The 14,634-nt window shown below is 31.2% G+C and overlaps 1 protein-coding gene across 5 annotated transcripts in view; it reads right to left on the bottom strand.

The window, feature by feature from the left end:
- The window catches only part of LOC119682001 (lethal(3)malignant brain tumor-like protein 1), a 428,722-nt gene that overhangs the window by 386,500 nt on the left and 27,588 nt on the right, over nt 1-14,634 (bottom strand). The gene's annotated exons all lie outside the window — the stretch shown is intronic.

Here is a 14,634-nt window from a genome sequence, read left to right as displayed (position 1 = left end):
GTTCGGATAGCTGCGAGCTACAGTGATAATACGTTATTTTTGTATTATGTGTTGCTGCATTGTATTGCCAACAACAACAACAACAATCAACCAATAACAACAGCAACAAAATAAAAGACGTGCAACATCAAACTGAAGTGTGCATTTCAAAGAAAATCATTACGAAGACTGAAGTGGCGGTGCATCTTACAACTTCATTGCCAAAAAAAAAAAAAAAAAATCGGACAAAAGGAATACTTTTGAAGAAACTTATAATCTTCAGAAAAAAAGAACCCATTCTATAAGCAAAATTTTTTTTTATTTTATTTAAGCAATAAATGCTACGGTACGTATACTTAACTTCAGTCTTTTGAGAAATTCTTTAGGCTACGAAGATTTGTTAGCTTGAAAAATGCTCTGATAGTGTTTAGTGAACGAATTTAGAGATGCAGTTCGATTTTCAATGGAAAAATGATTTGCAAATTGACTTTAACGAATTGCTTAACAATGAGAACTGCATTAGTAGTAACAAAAATTACAACAACAACACCAACAACAATAATGCAACAAGAGAAGTTGCCATAAAAATTCTTGCCGCAAATGTTAGAAAAGGAATTTAATCCATAGGACGACAATTGGAAGTTCAACGTAGTTTGCATTTTTGGACACGATATCAATTCTGACTTACCTCATAGTTAACTTGACAAACTTCTAGCCCTATATCTGGGATAGTGAGTACTGCTGTGATAGTTAAAAGGTCGTCAAAAAAGTCGTCAAAAAGTCCTTAAGATCTTGTGATATATTGGTAAAAATATTTTCAACTATTGATAATAAAGATTTTGGAGTTATAGTTAATATATTTTTAATAACGTAAATCTTACCAATGAGAGAAATTTTTTAAATTATTGGAAATCATCAAGGAGGCTCTCTTTGATGAGAGCCTTTCGCACCTTTTTTGTGTTATATTGGAAGAAACTTATTTAATCTAATGATTATATGGATTTAAGGCTTAATCAACGACAGGTATAAATATCTTTACAACGAAATTAAAGTTAATAAAGTCATTAAGTCAATAGAAAAACTTCTTTAAATAGTAGTGTTCACGACATCATCTTGATGATGACTACTTGGGGTTAGTCTAATTAAATATAATATTTAAAGTGAGTTATGAAGGAAGTTGTACTGATTTATATTTCTCTAGAGTTCGGTAGAAAAGTACTTACCGCTATTTTCTTCAACATACCCAATAATAAATAGAAGACACTTAAGTCATGTACCTGGGCACAATAGACCCGATGGTCGCAGTGCTACATCCCCTAACAATAATAAGTCATGTACCTTCTTGGTAGCTCTGGGCTTGAAATAACAAGACAAAATTTTGGGAGTTTATAGTTGTTGTAGCTTTTGAAACAAAGTAAGCTCCTCTACAAAGTTAGCACATGGCTGGACAATAAAATTACGAAGGCGAAAAACTTTTCTGAACTATAAACGGATTAACACGTGGAGCTGGAAATCAAGGAAGTATGAGAGTGAAAGAGATTGTAAAGGAACGAGAATGGATTAAGAATATGTGGGATTTTAATTTAAGTTAACCTGGAATAAGGTGGTGAAACCTAAACTAATTAAAGTAATGAAACCAAAGTGTGAGCTCTCACTGCCAGGCTTATTGCAGCTCCCTCTCTCTGAGTACTGGTTAAGAGAATAAAGTGTTAGTGAGAATGGGATTGTATAAGAGATTGGCAAGTAGATCGCTCTCATATACAAATATTTGCATTACCCACCTACTATATTATTGAAATCTTCTTTGAAAAAGTTGCTTTCCCTATTAAAGCAACCCTCCCGACTAAATTCTTCTTAAATGTTTCGGTCTGATAGTGAAGGTGCAGTCTCAATCCCTGCTAAAATCCCCTTCCAACTGCTTTGAAATACAAATGCGTACGCCGAGCAAATTTAATTGAAATTCAAACGTTAGATTGGAAAAATAAATTAAAATTTGTTTATTTGATTTTTATAAATCAAAAGTTATTTCTCGACTACGACTTCAATTGACTTTATTAGCAGTTTTTATGGCAAATTGTCAGTTTTATTTGTCATTACAAGTGATTGACGCGTCTTGTCAGTAAATTTGTGTTGAAGTAAAATTTCACACGCAATTTGATGAGCGCGAAGACGTCAAGAAACCATGGCGTACGGCGTCGACGACTACTAAACGACATCGAGCAAGTGGCGTTGTTGGACCAACCCATTTTCAAGGCTGTCTTGCAAATAAAATGGCCAAAAGGTGACCTTCTGCTGGCTTAACTGCAAAACGTCTCACTAATAAAGAATTCAGTGGAGTTATTTTAATGGCGCTATTTACATATGCAATCACTTCAACAACAAAAAATAACAACAAATGATTGTTTATCAAAAAAGTTTGTAAAATATAGAAAATAAATAATTTAAAACAAAAAAAAATACAAAAATGAAAGAAAAACCCTAAAATGATTTGCAAGAAATTAGCTAAGCGAAAAGCGCAAGAAACTAATTTTGCATACGAAATCAGTCGATGCAGTTTGCATTTTTGATTTGGGTTGACTCCGCTTGAGTTTTGGAGTCTTCTCGGGCATTTCGCAGGGAACAGCCAGAGTACCAAAGCTCAACGTCGAAGTTCCAAACTGAAAGCATTAAAACGACAAAAGGCGAAACTCATAAATGTTTTCGAAATCAATTAACGAAACAATAAACGTTCACATTGTAGCCAGACACGTATTTCATTTAAGTATCTAGAATATTAAAATGGGATCAAAATTGAAAGAAACTACGGACCGAGGTTGCGGCCAAGTAAAATCGAGTCAAATCGAGTCAAATCGAGTAAAAAAGCGAAATGAAAACAGTTTTTAAAATCCAAAACAAAAGTGACAGAAACAAAACTGAATTGCTTTGTGACAAATAAAAACGTTGATAGAATTTTTTACACAAAATACTATTTTTATTTTTTTTTATTTTTTTTTTAGCAACAAAAACATTGTTTACAATGAAAGTGTGACTGTCTGTCCGTCTGTCTGACAGACAGACTTTATCAAAGCTACAATGTTTATTGGTGTACGAAGGCGAACAGTGCAAAACTGCTTAAAATGCTGCAAGGCACCGAAAGCATCGAAGGCAAATGCACATTAAAGTTGCTTTTATAGAATTTTATTTAACAACAAATAAACAACAATAAAATAAAATAAATTAAAAATGAAGCAAAAAAAAATAAGCAACAAAATAAAAATTATTTAAAAAAAATTTGTTGAAAAAAGTGCAGTTTAAATCCTGATTTAAAGTGAGTTAAAAACGCAACTTCAACAAGCTGAGCTTCAAAGGTGCGAATGAGCATTTAAGTTAAGCAAAAAACATGGAACTGAGTGGACTGAATGGACTGAATGGATTGAATGGATTGCAAAAAAAAACAAACAACAACAGAAACTAAATACCTGCAATGAGGCAGGCAAGGAGTTAAGGCGATTATTTATGAACTCGCACCACACCAAGTGCGGCAAGTGTCAACTCTGGCTTGCTGCACTTGCAACAGCACAAATCCACCACAAAAAAAAAAAACAAAACAAAAATATACAAAATTCAACTTCAGATTGTTTTGTTTGTTGTTGTATAACTGCAGGATACTACAGCTTGTATCAATGCATGTTCAATAACTTAAATGACAACGGCGAAAAAAACGCACTAACCAACACTGAAACTGCTAAATAGGTACACTCTGAATGAAAATCCTACACAAAGGTAACCAACCAACAAAAAAACAACAAAAAAATATTAAAAAACAAAAATTTAAAAATAAAAATAAAAAAATATTTTCTTTAAATTCCGAAAAAATATAAATAATAATAAATACATTTCTAAAAAGGTATTAAGTTTAAAACGTAATCGAAAACGCTTTTAATTTCAAAGATCATGGACAAGATCACGGCAAGATCATTGCTAAGATCGCACTCCGTATAGTCTTCTTCATCGTCTCATCAAGGCTTGAGCTGAAATGATATCCCCAAGTGACTTTAAGGTGTGTTGCTGGAATTTAAAGCCATTTAGCTTTTTGCTTATTACACAAATATATAAATATATATATATAGAAATATGTATATATCTCTATATATACTCGTATCATCTATATAAATACTCAAAACTGAAGTTGTTTGTCGCAATGCTGAATGTGATTAGCTTCTTCATTATCAAAGAAGCTCAGCTTTATGTTGTATCGTCAACGTACAACTCACCAATGTAAGATCGACAAAAAGTGAACTCCAGCTGTGATTTTCAGTTAATTCATGATTATTTATAATATTATAAGTGTAATTATATATTTTTGTAGTTTTAATTAGTAAATCATAATGCTTTAATGTTTAACAATTTCAGGAATGCATTAGTTATAGGTTGGCAATACAATATCCTACTCTATTTATGTTAATATGGGAAAATGATAGTTAACTATATTTGTAAAAGATATTGTATGACAGACTATAACTTCGTAGTGCAATAACTATTTTACCATAATCAGAATACCATAATAAGAGTGACTAGTTTATTTTTATTCAATTCAATATTGGCAACTACTCTTTGCCTACTCGTAATTGGTATTGCTACAAATTACTAGTTTCTTTGGGTGGTAAAATAAGAACTAGTAACAAAAAAACTACTTACCAGTATATCAAATTAAAGTTTGTTGTGATTTGATATTTTGATAATTGACAGTTACTAGGAGAAGTGATGTACTTGAATATATAGAAATAAACTAGAACTAGAATAACATTAATATATCAATATTAATTACCGCAGTAACTAGTAAGTAGTAGCTAGTTGCTTTAGACCTAAGATCGTATGATCAAGTTAAATATATGTTATTATGGCACAGTTACATATATTTGTGTGAAGATATATATACATATTTATATCCTCAACTTCTACTCTACAAAATACCAACAAATAATTTGTTTCGCATAAGTTCTCATATAATAACAAGTAAATAAGTAGTTAATCACCGAATAACTACTAGGTAGTTACTTTTGGCATAATACGAATGATCAACTTAAATATCTCTAATTATGGTACATACGTTTAAATGCATATATATATATATTTCTGTTAACCTTCCTGGTTTAACCCTCTGACATCAAAACCTGAATTGTATCCAAACAAAATTATGTTCAGTGTTTGTTGGAACTAGAGTGGTCTATTTAGAATTGGTCTATACTGGTACAATGGGTAATCCGGTTTTCTACTACTCACTATTTGACCGTTTGATCAAAACAATCAAGAAAATGCGTCCACAGTTCGCTAACAGAAACGGAGTTTCAGACAACACACATCTTCACTCGATGAGACCTATCGAGACTTGTTGATTGGAAACAAATTGATGAAATTTGGTTAAGAAGCTTTAATGTACAAACACACCTTTGACTTATTTAGACTTAATGACTCCAAACAAATTAATGGAATTTGGTGTAGAAGTTTTTATGTACACACCGTTGACTTATCGAGACTTGATGTCTCAAAACAAATTGATAGAACTTGGTTGGGAAAAGATGCTATATACTTCGTATATCCTGAATTTTGCACCAACGGATTGGCATTATTTGGGAATTTATTATTTCATGGACGCATGGATGGATGAATGGATAGCTGCAAAGCACATACTCGTAGTTTTATTGTTCCGCGTATATGGTGCTGTAAGTTGGCGCTTTGACTTTTGTTTATTTCAAAGTATATAAATATTATTATGAGTTCATCATGTCTCTCTGCGTCTTTTTAGGGTATTATAGGATTTAGTAGAAATTTCATGTTCTTATCATATGTGGCATTGGTTGAAATTGTTGCTGGTGTCCCCTTTGAAACTCTGTTCATTCACTGTCGTGTGTTATTTTTGTTTTTGTATTTTGTTTTTGTTTTGAATTTTGCCAATATTAAAATATACATACCATTTTATGAATTAAGTTGTGCATCGATTGCTTGCATGAGCGGACTGAAGGCTTAACTTCGTAATTCTTATGAAGTCCTTGTAGTAGAACTTAGTAATTTATTTGTGCTGTCGCAATCTTAACATATGACTTACTTATTTTAGTTGGTAAATGATCTTGAGAATTTTTATAGGTTGGGATACCAAGTTTTCTTTAGTATTAGTATATTTAGTATTTCTTTCTATATAGTACTTAGAATACTACATAGTATTCTATTGTATTAGACATACTTATTTTAGAGTAGTTGCCTTTTTTTTAACAATTCTTACTAACAGCCCTTAAATTTCATCCTTGCAGTCTTTTAAGTATCTTTATTGGGATTTGTTAAACTCAAGTTGAAATATCTTTAAAAAAATTGAACGAAATAATGCCAATAACGACGAAATTTCCTAAATTTGTAGTACATCAGCTATGAATTCTCAATACAGACATACACATTTGTGAATGACAGCTAATGTTGCACAGCAATAATGAAAATTGTAACAACAACAACAGCAACGACTGATAGTTACTACAACAACAACTAATAGTAAGTACAATGGTTAAGTACATAAAGGAAAATCTGGAATCTAAGTGCCGTTGTAAGCTCACACACAATGGCAGCAGTAGAAAATCCTCTAAATTTCCTTGCAGCAATTGTAATTTCCGAAATGATATACTAACTAAGGAGAACCAAAACAACAACAACAGCAACAACAATACTGACAATAACAACCAGGACGACGCAACAAACTGAGTTTTGAAAAGGAATCAAAGAGCCATGGCACATTTTGAGCTGCTATTGTATGAGATGGATTGTATGAGTGCTTGAAGATATACGAGTATGTATGGCTAGATACATACGCATATATGTAAACGGGTAGAACAGAACACTGGCTTATGTATAAGCCAACAAAGCCAGGCAAGAGCACATATCAACTGCCGGTCTGATAATGTTAATGGTGGAAGGAAGACTGCAACTGCATGAATTTGCTGTAGACAAGGTATGCAATGATGTGCGCTATTGTGTGCTCTACTCTGTACTCTGTACTGTGTTCTGGCACTGCTTAGCCGGTACGTTGCGGTGCTGTGCGGTGTGAGTTGGAAGACTAAGCCGTGGGCTAAAAAATCTGCAAAAGTTATCGAAAACATAGGACGGCGTATAAAAAAAAACTTCATATAAAAGCGCACGAAAATTACAAAAATCAACAACACACAAACTGCAACGCATGTCGAAAGAGCAACTCAATACGTGCGCGCATCGCATCGCAAAGATAGTTTATGCCATAGACACAGCACAGTCTACGGAGTGGTATGGATGGATGGAGTCAGGCATGCACAGAGCAGATAGACAATCGAACGCATGGATGGATGGATGGATAGCTGCTCAAATAGATGGATAACTAAACTGGCTAGGCTGGGTTGACTTCACTTGCCTTGACTGTACAACTGACTCCACATACGGTTGGGTTGGCTATGTTTAGCCATTGCGTTTTTTGTTGGACTTAACATGAACGGCGTAGTAGCTTCACCGCTGCATGGACGCATACAGATTGTACAATGCATTATGCAAGTAGGTAAAGAAAAAATGTCAGTATAGCATTAAAAACTGCTAATAAAAGATATGCCAAAAAAAATTGAGTTAATACTGAGTTAAAAACAAAAAAAATAAAAAAATTGTAAACAATTCAACTACGGCAAGTTTGCTGCAATTTTGAACTATGATAAACTTACCGCTCAACGACGCATACGACCGACGCCCCTAACTTTGCAACAACAACTACAACAACAACAAAGCCGAGTAGACATCATTCGACTTTGGTTGAAAATGAGTTTTCATCAAGAAAGACATGGAAATTGTATGCTTGTTGTTGGGCTTGTAGAACAATTGATAGAACATGGCTGGCGCGTAACTTCCACCGCAGTTACTTGAGCTATATGGCGATGTTGTGTATGGGATGCAAGTAAGGAATTCTCTGGCATTTGTAAACAACTCATAGCTGCAACCTACAAAATCCAATAATAAATGCAACTACGAATCCGCAAGCAAATGTGAATCCGAATGCGATTGCGATGGAGATGTCGATGACGATGGTAATGGTAATGGCAATGGCGATGGCGATGGCAGTGGCGATGGCAATGACGACGACGACGACGGAGTGGTGCGATTGCGAGTGGTGCTGCGAGTGCGCTTACTTAGAAGAAAGAAAGAAAATTGCATTGTTGAATGATATTTACGCGCGCTGAAAGCCAAGATATGAAGTAGGCGTAATTTAAGTTATTTTGTGCATAAAAGCTGTGCCTGATGGATGCTATAAAAAGAAGGATGCTGTAGTGCTGTTATACAGCATGCCATTGTATTGCGCACATGGCAGATAAGAGCGCCGCATGAATTTGTTAGGGTCTCATGCGTTTATATGCAGTTAACCGTAGTTAAAACATATTAAGATTTTGCGTGTTGTTGTTGTTTTTTGTTTTCTTTCATTTTTACTCCTTCCGTTCCCTTCCCCTGCCATTTCCCATTGATCTTGTTCTTTCTAACTGACTCTGTCTAGTGCATTTGTTAGTGAATGCATTGTGGATTGTGGTGTGCGGTGCGGTGCTTTTAAGTTAAAATTTCCAACAACATTATCGTTCTACAGTGTTGACTTTTATGGAGTGACCTATGTCTGTATTTATGTCGTACTGCATGCATAGATATCATAAATGATGCACTTTTATGGCTAACTAAAGGCCTTTAGTGTGACGTTGTGAAAATATATTAAAAGGATTTTGACATTAAGATTAACAGGCGATAGATAGATACTCTTATATGGAGATAGATACAAAAATTTTTTTGTGTATATATTGAACCATTTTTGTTATTTTTGCTAAACGACATATTTATGGGATTTTTGAATATTCACATATATAGTAAGTATGTGCTATATAGCATAGGTAGTTTTTTTTTATAGTAAAGTCTTGTCAGAAATGGTTATAATAATATGATCGAATACCATATTGACATCTGTCAATAAATTATAGTAAATAATAGAAGTTGACAGTTTTATAGAGAAGTAGAGAGTTATATATAGTTACATATATGAGTGCATTCTTGAGAAAAAATTTGCGTTATTGAAAATTAATTTCAATAGCTATTTCTCAAGTAGCTTCATGATTCTATCGTAAATACTTGGTAGCACTTGACACAGTGATTTTCTGTGATTCTTCGGTTGGTCAATTTTTACTATTTAGAGTGTTCTGCAGAGACAGGTGGACTATATGGTGGGTGCATGAAAATTTTCCAACCAAGTTTTATCAATTTGCTCCGTGTCATCAAAGTTGTGTATGCCTTCGTATTGTCTTGATGAAACGTAACCTTTTTTCTGTTGGTCAATTCTGATCACTTTACCTTAATTAATACGTTTAAGCGGTCAAGTTGTGAGTAATAAACAACCCAGATGACCGTTGCAATAGAATGAAGCAATTAATAATAGGAAATTCTCTTTCAATCCTACAAAATACTTAGCATAACCTTGTTTGTCGTCTCTACAGACTTCGTAGTCTTTTGCGAAGAACTAGCGGTCTTTTGACTATGATCCCTTGCGTTGGCTCATATTTTATTTAAACCAGTTTTTATTACTCCTAATAGTTCGCTTTACGAACGGTTAGATTTTTTCCAATCATATATAGGATACCAACACTATCTAGTGATAAAAAGCAGCTGGTACTTTATATATAATCTATTATATGCATGTAGCAAATTAGTGCTTATGCAGCACTTTCTTACTATTATTATTTAAAAGAAAAAAAAACATATCGGCATTAATTTTAGTAACTCATTTAACAAATTCCATTTCTTTTCTTACAATTTCAGACAATTTCGGCACAAGTGCAAGTGGTAAGAGAACTATTTTTCAAAAATTTATTTTCTTCGCTATATATAAAAATTTCAAGTAATTTTTTGAGTTATTCTTAATTTAATTAAAAAGCTTTAATGATCCTTATCCTTATTAATATTTCCAATTTCTATATATTATATGGTCAATACTTTTATATATAGTATATTATTTTTGTTTTTATAAAAAAAAAGAAAAATTTAGTCCATCCACATGTTACTCAATTTATCTGAGTCTTTTTGTATAATCTCTCCAAAATTCTTCCATGTGAATTTTTTTTTAATACTATTATTATTAATATTTTTTTTTTGTTTGATTTACCAACTGCATTTTTAATTTGGTAATTTTTCATACTAATTTTATATCTGCTTAAACGCTACAATTACTCAAAATTTGTTCCAATAATCAGTCAGTCAGTCTGTCAGTAAAAGAGCCATTTTATTGCTGCTTGCTGCCAGTTGGACTTCCTTAACCCAGGCTTAGCCTGTTATTTTTCACTACCCAAGATAAAAAAAAAAATTGCATTTAAAATTTTTGAAAAATATTTTTTTTAAAGAAAAGTTTTTTTTTGAATTTATTTTTAAATATTTTTAAAATTATTTTTTTTTGTCTTCTTACTCTACTATATATAGAAAAAAGACTCGGTAATCACAGCCAATGCGTGCTGCCAGAAAAAGACAAGCGTAACTTTTTAACTAAATTGTATATGTGCTTTTCATTTAGCATTTGACAGGGCCTATAATTATATCCGAACATAACCCATCATCATCTTTAGAGTTGTGCGCGCGCAATGTGTGGGGATATAAATTTTCTGATTAAAAACCATCTTATCATTATTATAGGCTGTGGTTTGGATGATTCCATCCGTGCCTGCATGCTACACTCTGTGACTTTGACTCTTTTCTTTGACTTTTTCATTTTTTTTGCCCTGTTTTTTTTTTTTTTTGGATTCATGACTGAAATTCTTCACTTCGTTCACTTTGTTGCTTTATTTGACTTTTTTTTTAATTTGATATTTTTTTTTTCTCTTACAATAACGCTTTTTTCGGATTGCATGTGTGTTCAATTCTGTTCAGCTCAGCTCAGCTCAGTTCGGTTCGGTTTGGTTTGGTTTGGTTTGTATCGTTTGGGTATCGACTGCCCCTTTTTCGGGTATTATAGGATTTAGTAGGGATTTCATATTCTGAACATATGTTGCATTGGTTGAAGTTGTTGCGGGTGCCTTGTTCTTTCACTGCTGCTGTTGTTGTTGTTGTTATATTTGTTTCTTGTTTTTGTTTTCATTGTTTTGGTTGTAGCTTAGGATTTCCTGTGAAATACTTTAAGCCGTAGGAAATGTTTTATTCCATTTCATTTAATTTTTTTTCTTTTCATTTCATTTTGAGATATATTTTTTTTATTTTTGATTTTTGTATTATTGTTTTGTTAAAAATATTTCGAATATGTGTGTAATTCAATACCTTTTACTCTTTTAACTTTTTCGTGGCACATTCATTTAAAGGCTTAAAAAGCAGGGTCAACGAAAAAATAAAAAAAATGAATTTAAATTTGGAATTAGTAATTTGTGGGATCAAACTATAATATTTTATGTGAAAGTATACTACACAAATGTAAAAATTTAAATTAATTCAAAAGAAAACAAAAAAAAAATTATAAAAAAAGTCAACCTAAAGATTTGAAGAATCTCTGAAAATATTTTATTATTATTACTTAGCTTTATTCTTTGTTATATAGCATTGTTGGGAGTTTTCAGCAAAACAGTTTATTAGGCTATCATAAATAAGATCTATGGGTTCGCTGTGTATAGATTTAAGTATAATTTAAATTATAAAATGCCTATAAATAAGCATATTCGTTTGTGACTTTGTTTGAGAAGAGTTCATCGATTTGTTATTTAATAGAAATTCAAAGCATATCAAAGATATTAAGTCAGTAAATCTTTTTAAGTATCAAAAGATTTGTGTAATAAAACAAGATTTTGTTAGACAAAATATGAAGTTTTAAAGCTCGAAGACAATACAAATATTCATAAACTCATAATAATGATAGTTTTATATTTCAATATTAAAGTATTGATCTTACAAATATAAGATCAATACTTTCATATATGAAGTCATTGAAATCGAAATTATTAAACACCAGCAACATTTAAATAAGAGTTTGTCAATATAGCTGTTTTGATTAAGTTATTCTATCAACCAACCTATTCATAAGTTATCGAGGCTTAAATCTGGAAAGTTATTACATGAAAACCAACAATAACAAGTCCTGCCGCTATCTAGCTTGTGTGGAAAATCGGAATCGTGTCAATAGCTTGTGTTTATAATCAACTTTAACTAAAGTTTGTAGTTCAAAACTCATGGTACTATATTTTTATTAACAATCCTCAGCATAAACATTATGCCAGAAACAAAATAATGGAGAAAAGGCGGGGGGATTTATGTACTATAATTTATTTTTAACGTGTGTTCTTTTCACCATCGTCTGACATTAAAAATTCCTCTATACCATGTCAAAATACATTATAGACTTAAAGGAAACAAAGTTTTAATATTTTTTTTAACTGAAACAATACATTTAGATAGAGATACAAATCCTATCTAATTAGGTCCATATTTCACAGTACTTACCGGAGTTTTTTTCCCACTTCTAATAATATATTTTGTGAGGTTTCCACAATAACTATATTTTATAGACGCTTATTTACCCAAATTGAATGATTTCTCTTATTACCCAGAGATAGTGTATAACATCTGTTAATTATAAAATTAATTTAATCATATGTTATATTAAAATTATAATTATAATATATTATTGTAATGACAAAATTTATTTATATATTTATATTTTTCGCGATATATTGCAAGTGTTTTATAAACTTGAGCATTGCTCTCTACATACGTCTTGAGAAGTTGTCTTTCTTAATTATTAAATAATTTAATAATATATATATATATATATATATATATATATATATATATATATTATATATGTGTTTTTTGTAAGATCTTAAGTCTGAAACGTTGAGTTCCAGCGATCCCAACGCTAAATTTGCTGTCTTAACAAACCATTTTGTAGCTTCCTTCGCTACCTTGCGAAAAAGGCTTTTAAAAACTTCATGCAGATGGCGATGTATAAAAATGGCTGCTGCCCTTCTTTGCGTTGCCATATTAAAAAAAAAAATTATTAAAAAAGACAAAATAAAAAAAGGAAAAATGATTTTTTTTTTGCTGTTCGTGTTGAAAGATTTTCACATGCCGCACATTGCATATATGCAACATTTCGTGACTTATGCGTTATAGTTTTTATGCGATTTTATGCATATTAAACTGTGGACAAAATAAAAAATATCGACTTTTAATGTAATTTACCAGAACTGCATAAAGAAATTTGCATTTGCAAAATTTAAATGATTACATGTGGAGGCAATTATGTTGTCAAAAATAATGTTGAGCATTTAATTTTTTAATTTTTTTCCGTTTACATACATTTTTTTTTCCTTTTTTTTAATATTACATACGCCTTTACTTAAAATGAGCGTGTTATTTTGATTATATGAATTTTTGATTTTCAATATGAATTGTGGTAGAAAGTAGCAAAAAAAATTTATAGAAAAAATCATAATAAAATTTTTTTTTATATATAATTGAAAGGGTGTTTGAAGGGCTTCAACAATTTCATTTGGCCTTGTTTATATATAAAATTAATTTGAGTTACCAACAAGTAACTTAAGACAATAACCACAAATTAACAATTTCTTATTGAAATTTTTACACTTTATTAAATTTATATAAATATTTTTTTTTTGTACTGTTTCTTTCATGTAAAATATGTATATAATGTATATATATTTACATAATTTCAATTTTATAACTCATTTTAATTTATTTTATTTATTTATTTTGTTTTTTTTTTTTTTTGCAATATTACTGCCATGTCACATTATGTCTGTCTGTCTCAAACGCATGCTGCGACCACACTTTAAGCTTGAAGCTCATTACCACAAACAGCATCAGTACATCATTAATACTCCGCCATACTCCACAACAACAATAACAACAATAATAGCCTGAGTCTGTTTGTAGGGCTTTTGATGCTTCTTCTTTTTTAGTCGTCGTCGTCGTCGTATTTGTATTTGTAAAGCTAATCTTGGCTAATAAAGAACTCACTTTGGTGCGCTGTTGTTGCAACAAAAATTGTAGTACCTCGTACTTCATACCGCAATCATTTTTAAAAGCTGCTTTTTTACCTGTTTTGCGTTGCATAAACCAAAATTACAATAAATAAGAAAAATAAAAAAAAAGAACTAACTTCATAAAAAAGTAAAATTAAATTGAAATCGTCTCATCATAATAAAGGAGTTGTAAAAGTTAATAAAGTTCAACCCCCTGCAGCGTGTTTCGGAAATGAGACTTTGGATTTTGCAAAATAAATACTTGCAATAAAATTGAAAATGATATTGAAAAATATGGATAAAAATAATATTTAAAATGATGAGATAAATTTTTTAAAAAAAGTTACTTTAAAATTTCTTAGAATTTTTAAATTGATTTTTATCGTAATTTCAAATACTTGCATTTACTTAAGTTGTCTTAAAATAATAAAAACTCTTGTAAAAATTAAAGTAAAGTTTTTACTAAAATACGCGATCTTAGATTTTTTTTTTATTTAAAATAAAACGGGTTGGGAACTTGTCACCAAGTCACTGCATCCTATAAGGATTATTGTGACATACCCACTTTAGTTCCATAGACGAACAGCAGTTATGTCCTTTGGAGGGATGTTACTTTATTATCTTACTTGAATTC

This window comes from Teleopsis dalmanni, chromosome 2, assembly GCF_002237135.1.
Source record: "Teleopsis dalmanni isolate 2A chromosome 2, ASM223713v2, whole genome shotgun sequence".
NCBI lineage: Eukaryota > Metazoa > Arthropoda > Insecta > Diptera > Diopsidae > Teleopsis > Teleopsis dalmanni.
The sequence above is the reverse complement of the archived record's forward strand: the minus strand, read 5'-3'. Positions and strand labels throughout refer to the sequence as shown.